The following is a 12,795-nucleotide window of genomic DNA, read 5'->3' as shown; positions in this document are numbered from 1 at the left end:
TGCTTTCACAAGCTAGTCATGATAAATGAAAGATTTGAAAGTCCACACAGGCCAGACATTGGTGGAAAAGGAAATACAAAGTAAGAACCTATACGGACAGCTGAACTCCGGTTCCCACAGGAATAATTCACAGTGGACATTGAAAAGGCATTTAGGAATGTTGAAAATAATACATGTACTGAACAGATCAAACAACATTTCTCTAGATGTGAAGAGGCCCATTGTATTAGGCCAGTGGAAAGGTCATCATTAGAGGGAAAGCATTTTCATAAAGCCTTTAAATTGGCATTACACATTTAAATTAAATAAACTTTAAATCAATAGCAAATATAATGAAATAGACTAAATTCAAATAAGGAATATGTAGGACTTTCACCAGGCATTATTACATGGAAAAAGCTAACATTTGGAATACCCTACCATGACAATTTTTATCAATATTCATATATAACAATTATATAACATTTTCTAAGTTCATAGTACAAAATTGACTTTCAACTTTTCATAAACTATGGAATATGTATGATTATTATGTGAAATTTCACGATTACCTAGTTGCTAAATGTTTTTGCACCAACATTTCTATACGGTGCACTCTCGCAACAGACATTAGAAAAACTAGGTCACTTTATTAACAACACATTCCCATTAGTAAACATTGGTAAACAACATTTCCATTAGAAATTCATTAGTGCAACGTGTTTATATGTGCACGTATTATTTTGTACGTATGTTTTCCTCATCTCACATTTTAAAGCATGCTTTTGTGATGCTACTGCTACACTTGTCTTAGTTTCGTGTGCTGCAGTATCTAACGTGTGCAAAATGTACTTTCGCCTTTCATGTCTTTAATTTAATAAATGTGCCATGTATTATTATTTTTAAAATCGTGCTCCATCAGCTGTATAAGGTTATGCTTGTAGAGTCAGCAAGGGTAGCAGGGCAGGAATCTGAATAGAGCAGACAGATCATCACAGAGTACCCTGTGAGCCCAGATCTAAACGAGGCCCTATGTTAATCTATGAGCATTACCAAAATAAACAACAATAGACCATTCTTGCACCTAAACCAAAATGCAATAACCAGCACTGTCTTGCCCCAGGGATGCCGCGAGTGAAGCAAAAAAAGGTATTAGCTGTCAGGCTGGTAGATTCAAATGCTTCCAATCTTTTTACCACTCTTTTGGGGGGACTCCAGCTACAGATAAACAGGACAGAACGATGCCTCTACCCCTTCTTCTTTAGGGCCACAGCAAAAGTCCAGTCTCACTGACCTGCTGTGTCCTTATTCACTGGGGAAACAGTTTTTCTCTATCTTTTTTTCTGTAGTACTATAGACAAGAGTCCTACATTATTCAGATGGTAGATATCCTCCTCCTGGTCAGTCATAAAGACCCTAGAATGATAGTGGCAATAACCACTAGATGGTTAGCGGTGAGAGACAGGTTCAAATACTCCATCCAGCTAGGCCTGAAGCATAGGCCAGTCCACTGGTCAGCTGGTTCTTCAATATGATGCCTCCTTATCCCTGAGAGTACAAGAGAACCATTCCCAAAGCTTGATACAGACAGAAAGTTTGGCTTCTTCTTATCTTCTACAATTTCAAGCAGTGTTGTGAGTTGCTGTTGGGGAGAAGCCTTAAGTATAATGGACACTATCAAGAGATTGATAATAAGTCGTAATACTGTTCAAAGACAGTTTATCAGCTAACAAAGCCTATTTTTATAGTCATTCCAGGTGCTTTACTGCAAACAGCCAAGATATCCAAGCACTTAGGGTTTTTCTCTGTCGTGAGTTGATGCAGCTTAACTGGGTTCATGCCACCATTAAAGGCATTCCTTACACCATAGCTCTCTTTGCATCAACCTGCATGCTTTGCTCATTCTTCTACTACGTACAAAAGGGGTTGGTGATGGACGGAGCATCTGAATAAATCAAACACTCACACCCAGCCAACAGATCTGGGTTTAATCCTTCACCTTTCTTTAGCCCACTCTGCCACCCCAGTTCAGACATGGCCATATGCAAATCAGTCTGACCCTGTGCCTCATGGGAACAGTCCAGCCTGAACTGCCAAGCCATGCCTTCCCTGGACCGGAAACAAGCTTCCTAGGACCCGTTTCTGCATTACAGCCGTCTTCAGCCAGGCTTGCTTGAATCCATTGGCAAAGTGTGCAAGGGACTCACGTCTGAGCATACCCTGGCGAACAAAGCGGTGCAAAAGGGGGTGGTGATGGACGGAGCATCTGAACTAATCAAACACTCACACCCAGTCAACAGATCTGGATTTAATCCATCACCGTTCTTTAGCCCACTCTGCCACCCCAGTTCAGACATGGCCATATGCAAATCAGTCTGACCCTGTGCCTCATGGAAACAGTCCAGCCCGAACTGCCAAGCCATGCCTTCCCTGGACCGGAAACAAGCTACCTAGGACCGGTTTCTGGCATTACAGCCGTCTTCAGTCAGGCTTGCTTGAATCCAGTGGCAAAGTGAGCAAGGGACTCACGTCTGAGCATACCCTGCCAACTTATGGCGAACAAAGCAGTACAAAAGGGGGTGGTGATGGACGGAGCATCTGAACCAATCAAATACTCACACCCAGTCAAGAGATCTGAGTTTAATCCATCACCGTTCTTTAGCCCGCTCTGCCACCCCAGTTCAGACATGACAATATGCAAATCAGTCTGACCCTGTGCCTCATGGGAACAGTCCAGCCCCAACTGCCAAGCCATGCCTTCCCTGGATGAAAAAAAGTTTTCTAGGACCGGTTTCTGGCATTACATTGATTTACCGTCCTAATTTCTATGCAGGTAAGTACTTAGTCAATAATAACTCAATCGGAAAGAAAGAGGCAGAGTCCGTGGTGTTAGAGTTCTTAGGGGTTTTATTCCTTAAAAAGGAATGGTCAGACCGGATATCATGTTCCTACCACCACTGGGGTGTAGGAAGGGATAGAGCAATATTTTATTGACAATACATAGCTTATATACTTAATTCACATTATAGAAACCAATACAGTAGGCGTAACAGCTGAGAGAAACAAGATAACAGCATCCACGTGTTAGTAATACGTAATCAGAAGGCGTGAACTAGGCGTGAACATAGAGGTGTGTGCTAGAAACGTCATAGGTAGGTGTCACAAGTGGGTGGCAACAAAGCAGAATCTTGTAATGTCAGCAGAAATCTAAGGCCTGGATGCGCGCGCAGCTGCATGACGTGTGATTGACGTGAAACTGGAGGGTGCAGGGGACTTGACATTTACACTGGCGGAAAGAGACAGAAGTCTGGCATGTCAGATCAACTCGTACTTCTATCATATCTGATATCTGATGTTTGGGAACCATATTATCTAGAAGGGAAAGGTCTCTGGGGCAGAAGCTATTCTATACTGACTGTGAGTGCGTGTATAAGCGCCTAAGTGTCTGCATGAGATGCGAGGGGCATGGGCCTTCCATGGTAACAGAGCTATGAATTACTTGCACGGAGACAGTGAGGCCGGGCCCTTTGCTCTGCAGCTGGGGAGATGTTTACTTAAACTAGTGGGTAGGAATGCGTTTTCGAGGAGCGGAACAGATAATTCGAAGGTTGAATTTAGTCTTGGCAGGCAGCAGGCTGAGCTAAGCGCCGTTAGCCGCACAGGAAGTAAGGCAGAGGTCACGGGTACAGAGACAGCCTGGGCTGAGGCTTTCAGAGTCAGAAGGCAGGAAAAGGCTCGATGGCAGAATTCAGGGCCTACTTCGCCAGAGCTGAAAAACGTGTAAAGTACACCACAAAAAGACGTTGGCATAGCATACTTAGAAACGGAACATTCAACCCATTCAGGGTGGGTCTGAAAGAGGACATGTTAACGTTGGACGCAAATGTATTTGCGTCTTCATAACTGGCACAGGAGGGAAGTTACATGCACTTTAAGCTGGTACATGGAGACGGTGGGGTACACGTTAGGGAACATTACTTGACCATAAAATTTATATTTCCTCATTCCCTCCTTGGTCCCTATGGACCCTTCATGATATATCGATCCTCATGAATCGATCAGTCTGTTCTTGTAACATCATTTGCTCTTCTTTCTTCCTCTCACGTTTTGAGAGAAAACTGGAATGTTCAATACACGATGTGGCACACAGTCCACATATCGCTGGCCCACACTGTAGGCACAGGCAGCAACTGAATACTATAACAAGGGCAATGCCTAGGAAGGATAGGATCTTCCATCCCCAAGCGGTCAACGTTGTCCAGAACCAACCGGACCAAGTCCAGGTGCCTGGATTCTGATGTATCAGGTTTGCAATTTTGTGAAGACGTGTAATAGCTTGGTATACCGTTGGCGCGTTTTCTGGAATGAAAACACAGCAACTTGACCCGATGACCTTACAAGCTCCGCCTCTATCTGCCAAGATGACGTCAATAACAAGACGATTCTGAAGAACAACAACCCGCATAGCGGACTGCTCCTCTGTTAAGTTGCCTAGAGCGGAGGCAGTTTCATTCACTACTGCTTCAAGTGTTCTAGTTAATCTGCGTATTAATTTACTATTCTGGACGGGGCCTGTGAAGAAGAAGAATCCTTTATTGAAATCTGTGTATTGCTCCCATGCCGTTTCAGTATAGTCGACAATCGGGAGATCTCTTCGGAGTCTATTCTTTACTAGATTTGTATTTCTGTGATAATCAGGAGGGGCTAGAAAAACGGGTGGCAGAAGGAATGCAATGTAACAGGTACCATCCCAATCTGGAGGTAGGCGTATGTATGCGGTATGGCCACAAACAAAGTAGGAATGACGGGTAGCTCTAAAGGAAGATTTGCCTTGATCACTGAATTCGATCACAGTAGTACATTTACTATGACCTAAGTGTACTGAACCCTTCTTACTGACACATAATTCACCAGTAACTGGTAATACTGACATAGCAGGGAGAACTGGTGCAGCTTCGGATTCGACAGTAAGAATCATAAGGTTAATTGTATAATTACCTAATCCATATACTTCATTTTCTAGATCAGTTCCTATTCTAATGGGAAGTCCCTTTTTGTCAGGGTAACAGGCATTAAGCAGAACTAAGTTCAAGTTTCCCCAAACCCAGCTCCCTTTAAAAACAGCAACATCAGGATCTAAGGAATTAATTATTCTGAACCATGCACCACAGGAGCCATTGTGAGTGAACGGGTACGGAAAGAGGGGCAGAACTCCCTTGTATTTCTGGTAGGGAGGGAGTCGGCCACATATCCAACAGTTTGTAGCATTGTTAGTCTGATGGGAGTGATGTAACATACTAATGAATGTGTTGTTGCGCAGTGCGAGTCTGTAAGATAGTTCGTGGGGAGGTAATTCACTAAAAGAATGTTCGGCAGTGACATTGTAAGCAGATTGTTCACGCTTGAAGATAGGGTAATATATGGGAAGCAATATACTTGCAACAATAATCAGAAGACTTAGAAAAAACATAATCAATAATGTCACTATACAGTGACTGCGTAGTGATTTACAATATGTACGTTTCTTGAGTTGTCTCTCTCTCTCTCTATCTTGATCTAGGGGATACATGTCAGAAACTATTTAACCGATTCACCTAGGGGAGGACTTAAACAAATAAACTGTCTGACTTGCTAGATCGAAGTTTCAATCGATACTCCTCTTGGGGAGTTTTCTCTTGTTTGGTAACTTTAAAGTCTTTAGTATCGAGGCAGTCCTTTGTGGGGGTGGACGAGTCAGTTTCTGGCAACAGTTCATTACATTTTTTAATATGACTCGTATGGATCCACCCCTTTCGTCCTTCCACCTTGATAGCGGTCCGCGTCGTAAGAAGGACGATCTTCGGTTCTTTCCAGCGGGGCTCCAGCGGACTTTTCCTGTCGAAGTTCCTAATTAGCACCGTATCGCCAGGACGGACATCATGTGGCTTTACATCTGTGTTGTCAGGAAAGGCTGCGGCAACCTGTGAACGACATGATTGGAGTGCAGACATCAAGGAGGCAAGGTAATCTGTCAGCATATTACAATCAACATCGGTAATTTTCTTAGGCATGGGCGTCCCCCACATATTCGGTGGTCTGCCAAAGACCACTTCGTACGGGGATAGTCCTGATCTCGAATGGGCGACCATTCTCATATAGAACAATGCAACTGGCAGGGCGACTATCCAGTCGACCCCTTTCTCTTTACAGATTTTAGCAAGGCGGGTTTTTAGTGTCTGGTTATGCCTTTCTACAAGGCCAGCGGCTTCGGGATGTCGGACACAATGGAATCTCCACTGATATCCTAGCAGAAGGGAAACCTGCTTCATGAGCTCGGATGAGAATGGCTGTCCGTTATCTGAGTACACGACACGAGGCAAGCCGTACCGTGGGAAGAATTCTCGAACCAGCTGCCTGGCAGTGGTCGGAGCAGTGTAATCTGGGACTGGATATGCTTCGGTCCAACGGGAAAGTGCACAAACAATTACGAGGACATATTTGAATCCTCGACAACGGTCCATCTGGATATAATCCATCTGGAGGACTTCAAAAGGGTGATCGGGAGGATGAAATCCACCTTGCTCTACAGGGACGCTTTTACCTGGATTGAACTGACAACAGATCATGCAAGTACGTACTTTCTGTTTTGCTGCTGCTCGTAAGTGTTTTTTGTACCAGAGATTCTGTAAACTGTCTAACATCGCTTTTTCTCCTAGATGTGCTGGACTATGTGCTGTATTTATTATGACTTGAACCATAGAGTCGGGGAGAAACCATGTAGATTTTCCCTTCGTCATCCAACCTTGATCTGTCTGAATCCCTCCTAGTTCAGTCCATTTCTTTATTTCGTCTGCAGTAGCATGTGTCTGAATATCAATTACATCTAGTGTGGGATCCCTGACTGTCATACAATGTGTCGGTACTATTGTCTTTGTCACGTCAGTTGTCTGGATGTGAGTCAATGCTGTATGTTTTGCTGTCTGGTCTGCCAGGTCGTTACCCTGGGAAACAGACTCTGTAACTTTAGTATGTGCTTTACACTTCATGATGGATATGCCTGAAGGCAGATGTATTGCTTCTAACAGTGCTTGAATGAGGGGACCGTGTTGGATCTTGGCACCGTGAGAGGTCAAAAAACCTCGTTCTTGCCATAACACTCCGAAGTCGTGTACGACTCCGAAAGCATAACGGGAATCAGTGTATATGTTAACATTTCTGTTCTTGGCTAGTATACAAGCTCGGGTCAGAGCAATGAGCTCTGCCGCTTGAGCGGACAGTGTATCAATACGATATGTTTCTTTTACTTCAGTTTCAGTGGTCACTGCATACGCGGCCACTAATTCTCCTGTACTTGTTCTCATACATGAACCATCCACGTAAAGTGTCAGGTCTGGATTTGTCAATGGAACATCTGTTAAGTCTCGTCGGGGCTTTGTTACTGCATTAATGATCTCTATACAATCATGCGGGGCTGGATCTGTCATAATCGAAGGTAACAATGTTGCGGGGTTTAGAATGCTGCAGCGTCTGATTTCTATGTGTGGCTGGAATAGCGTCAATTCATAACCTGTCAATCGTGCTATAGTCAAGTGTTGAGTCTGAGTTCTGTTTAAAAGAACCTCTACAGAATGTGGAACTTGAACTGTTAATGGATGTCCTAAAACAATTGAGTCGCTCTGTCTGATTGCTAGTGCTGTTGCTGCTACTGACTTCAAGCACGCAGGGAGTGCCTGGGCTACTGAATCCAATGTACTTGAAAAATAAGCACAAGGCTTATGTGAACCTGCTTGGTCTTGAGTGAGGACAGACAACGCTGTACCATCACGTTCTGTAACAAAAAGTGTAAAAGGTTTGCTATAACATGGTGTCGCTAAGACTGGTGCTTGGCATAAAGCTTTCTTTAATTCCTCAAAGGCCTGTGTATGTTCCTGAGTCCAAGGAAGGACAGTCGAAGTCGCTACCTCCTGTGTTGTCAACTGAATGAGTGGTTTAGCTAGAAATGCATACTGAGGAATCCATTGTCTGCAGTACGAGGTGAGGCCTATAAAAGCCCGCACTTCCTTTTGTGTCTGGGGTTGTGGCATATTTACAATTAACTGGATACGGTCAGGAGTGAGCTGTCTCCCCACTTTGGACAGCAAGTGACCCAAGTACACAACTTGCTGAACACAGAATTGTAGCTTCGAAGGAGACACCTTGTGTCCCTTGTCGGCCAGAAAATGTAAAACTGTCAGTGATGCTTGTTCACATTCGGGTTCACTTCGTGCGGTGATCAACAGATCATCGACGTATTGCAATAAAGCGGTGTTAACTGGCATTTGAATACAATCAAGTTGTCTTTTCAGTGCTTGACTATAGATGCTGGGGCTTTCTGTGAATCCTTGAGGTGCGCGTGAAAATTTGAAACTTCGTCCATTTAAACTGAATCCGAAGAGATATTGGCTCTCTGGATCGATAGGTACACTAAAGAAGGCGTTCTTGAGATCAATTACAGTAAAGAACGTTGCTTCAGAATCAATAGCAGTCAATAGGGAAGAGATGTCGGGAACCACAGGGTACTGTGGAACGATGCATTTATTCAGTTCTCGTAAATCAATCACCAGCCGATATACTGGCGGTGCATTGGGATCAGTACGTTTAAGAATCGGAATGATAGGGGAATTACAGATATTGGAGTCGGTCTCTACGACCACTCCTTGGGCAATGAGCTCTTCAATGATTTCCAGTAAAGCCACTACAGCATCGGGTGGTAACTTGTATTGTCTGATTCGGGGTAAAACAACACCTGGCTTCAGTGTAACACGGTATGGTGTAATGTGCATGCAGCCTACATCGGTTGGGCCTTGTGCCCACAAGTGATCCGGTACATTTTTCAATCTGACATCAAACTCTCGTAATACATAGTGACCCTTAAAATCTCGCAAGAAAAGTCTAACTCCTTCCGGAGAACAACATATCACTGCTCCTAGAGCCTTCAATGTTTTGATACCTAACAGATTTTCTGGACATGATTTCGTAAGTAACAGGTCTGTAACACGTGATAATGGACCCACAGCCAGGGGGACGGGTTTCGATACCTCATTTACAATAGGTTGTCCTGAAAAACCAAGGGAAACATTCTGTGAGCCTGAGAGGGGTGCCCCTGGGACTTCATTATGGCTGATTGTTGTGCGACTTGCCCCTGTGTCAATTAAAAACTTTCTGTCTTTTCCCAATACTTGACTGTGTACATAAGGACCCTCTTGATCTACAGGAATCTCAATAAGAGGCAAGCCACCCTCCCTCTCTAGGCTGTTTCATGTGTATCGTGGATAATCGGGGTAATCAGATTGGGCATACTGGTACATCTGTTGTGAAACTTGCTGAGTCGCGGCAATGGGCTGTGGCTGTGACTGTGGTACCGCTACTGTCTGTGCTGTATGTGGTCAAACATGCATAGGCTGTGTGTTCTGCATGGGCTGTATATTCTGTGAAGTCTGTTGCTGGACCTGGTCTTGTCTAGGTGGACGCGGTCTTTCCTTAGTTTTACCTGTTGATATATTATGTTTCAGGACTGGGCATTCATGTACGTAGTGACCTGGCTGCTTGCAATAGTTGCATGTCCCTTTAACGGGAGCTGCTGCATTTCCTGTCTGGGCCGTACCCTTTCTCTGGCCGTCGGCTGGAACCGACTGGGCCACTAACATTTTCATTTTCGTGTCTTTCATGCGTTTCTGTTCATGATCCTGTTCTTCTCTGATTCTGTTCTGATGGTATTGTAACATCTGTAACATCTGCGATGGCGTATTTGCTTGCCATGTACTCTCAACCTTATATACACGGTTCTTAACTGCTATCAGGGAATTCTCGACTAACTTTGATACAAAAAGATGCGGGTACGACTCGCTACTTGGTTTAAGACCACTATTAATAATGAAACATTTCTCGAATCTTGAATAGAAGTCACTAGTATCTTCATCGTGTTTCTGTTTACAGGCCGAGATTGCGTCCCAGTCTTCCTTTCTAGTTGTCAGTAATCTTGGCAGAACCTGTACTATCAAACCTGGTAATGCTTTAGTTTTCTCCCCAAGGCCTAGCCCTGGGGTACGAAGTTTCTCTTCGTCTTCTATTTCTGTCCATATAATCTTTTTGTCTCCCACCTCCCATTCTCTTTCCTTGAGTTTCTCGTAGATGCCGGTGGGCAGCAGTACCTTTAACATTTTCATGATATCTGCATATGTGTAATCTCCCATCAGTAACATGTCTTTAAGTTCTCTGTGAAAACCTGCAGGGTCTTTATCGTGACAAGGTACTAGTTTCTTCATTTCCAATAGTTCTAACTTGGTCAGAGGTGTGTGTACATACACACGTTTCAAAGCATTATCGGCACCCATAACTGGATGTACTTCTCGTAAAGGGTTCTGTCTTTCAAGACGCTCCATATGATACATTTTTCTTTCTGGGGGCGGAGCGGGAACGTATTGTGAGCTTAAGAAAGTGTTATATCTGTGACGTTGTTCTAGAATTATTTGTATTAACTTTGTACTTAGGCCTCTCCATCTATCCATGAGTAGTGCTTCTAATGTATCGTGTAAGGGACCTGGATCAGAATGTTGATTTCTGTATAACGTGAGGAGGTGCTGAATCATATAGGTACCTGCTAATTTCTGCTCGTCTGGGGATAGGTTCAGGAATGTCTGTGCTACTGTTTCATCATTGTATATGTTAGGATTGTCAGCCCATAGTACTGCTGACCGGGCTAGTTCTTGTTCATCCATAGAATTGAGTACATGGTACCCCATTCGTTCTCGAAGCATTTTATCAGTGTCTTGAAACTGATGTTCAGGAGAATTCGGTTTTGTTATGCCAGAGAGAAAAACTCTCTTGCTTTCTGGACGAATGCCTTTCCTAAGGTAAGTTCCCTTACCTACATATGCTATCGTATCTGTAGTCTTTTCTGGTTCTTCAGGTCCTTCCTCCTCCTCGGAGGAGTCATTCTCTTTTTCTTTTTCTTTTTCGTGTATGTCTATTACTGCTTTTCTTATTTTCTTGTACATGCTTGATATACAATTCTGTCTATCATGCTTTCCCTCGGATATATTATGGCCCCACCTGTTTAGTGCTTCCATTTCATCCTGTTCTGTCTCAGGTCTATCTCGTTCTCTTATTAAGCAATTTATGAAAAAACGTAATATATATGCTTGAGTGTCAACTTTCTGATGTGCCAGGGCCTCCTTAATACTTTCAAGATTTTCCCCAGTCTGGACAAAATGATATATTTTATCTAGGTGATCGGTCATCCCTGAGAATAACATTAGGTAATCTGTAGCTTGTCGCAAGCGTAGTGATGCTATCAACATTCTATCGTCTTTGCCGGGTACTGGATCATATCTGCAAACTGAAAGCGGTGCTTTGAGTCTGTCGAGACGGGGTGATTGGAGTGTAAGGTGGTTCTGCATGTCCCTAAGGTGTAATCTGTGTGTTGCTGGCGGGGTCTGGTAACCCCCGGTTGCACCTCCTGAGGCGGAGGCTTGGGCATTTTCCTTCTGTGGAGTCTGTATGTGTACTTGAACTTGTCTTTTAGTAGGATCAGGTAGAAACGGATTTGGTATATTAATTTTAGGTGCGGGAAGTGGTGGAGGTGGAGGAACGACAGGCTGTCGGACGGGGAAACCTTGTTGCGGTAATGGCGGGATATGGTCTGGAGGCGGGTTGCCATCTCCGTCACCGTCAGTAGGCGGGACGTGGGCACGTGGATTGGTGTAAGCGGGTGCTACATCGTTTAGATAGGAATTCAGAAATATGTCCTTAGTAGTCCTGTGATTTACTTTAGTTGGAACCAATGGTGGCGGCAGATCTTTCGGTATTTCTGAAGTGGCTTCAGGCGAACCCTCGGCCACAAGATACATGCCATTTACGAGATTGTTTCGTGCGCGGTCTACTTGTTCTGCTTTTACTCGGATCCCTTCAGTAACTAATTCGTTTTCTCGGGCTTTATCTGACTCTTCTCTATGTCTGTCTTCTCTACGCAGTGCTTTTTCAGCACGTTTATGTGATTCTTTACGCCAAAATTCTATGGCGTCTTTCTGAGATTGTCTGGCTTTCTTTTTCCATAGTGCTTCTTCTACCTTCATGATGCACTCAGCATCCCATGTTCCGGTAACAGGCCATCTGTGTCTCTCGTCTAGATGCTTAGTATAATCGGCCCATAAATCTAGATACAATATGGCATCTAAGCCATGCTTATGATACATGAAATTTCCAGGAGTGTCCCTAGGGGGGATAGGAATTTCTTCCTCTAGTATCCCTTTCCTAGTTCCTATCTGCTTTAACTTATTGAAAAACGGCATCTTGTTTACTCAGTACTGAATGCTCAATCCTTGCTACTTAATTCTGAACACAGCTAGTTACACAAGAACACAATAACGCACATTAAAAACAGTCACTCATACCACGACATTAATCACATGAAAGACATTTGAGACATATATGACTACCCCCCTATACTGGATGTACTGCTAAACAGCACAGATACACTGCTAAAAACAGCGCAAGAACTGGAATAACGGATATACTGCTAAACAGTACAGATACACTGTCTAAAACAGTGCAGACCGAATTTGTGTACCCAAACCCGTCTTTACCGGATACATAATAATGCACCCGTCTAGATACGTCCCAGCAATGGTACTCACCGGGAAGCACGGAATCGGAAGGCCTCGGAAAACTCGACTGGACTTGGACCGGACTGGACTCGACTCGACACGTGGATACTTCGGAAACTGGTGGGCCTCTTGACACCTCGGACCTTGCTTCTTTCGGCTAGGCTCTGGTCGGGATCCTCCGCACTCCTCACCG

The 12,795-nt window shown here is 44.0% G+C and overlaps 1 protein-coding gene across 1 annotated transcript in view; it reads left to right on the top strand.

Annotated features, from left to right (window-relative positions):
- LOC147709274 (uncharacterized) overlaps positions 1–12,795 on the top strand; it is a 99,043-nt gene that overhangs the window by 25,966 nt on the left and 60,282 nt on the right. The gene's annotated exons all lie outside the window — the stretch shown is intronic.

The sequence above is a fragment of the Lissotriton vulgaris genome, chromosome 6, assembly GCF_964263255.1.
Source record: "Lissotriton vulgaris chromosome 6, aLisVul1.2, whole genome shotgun sequence".
Classification (NCBI taxonomy): Eukaryota; Metazoa; Chordata; class Amphibia; order Caudata; family Salamandridae; genus Lissotriton; species Lissotriton vulgaris.
The sequence above is the reverse complement of the archived record's forward strand: the minus strand, read 5'-3'. Positions and strand labels throughout refer to the sequence as shown.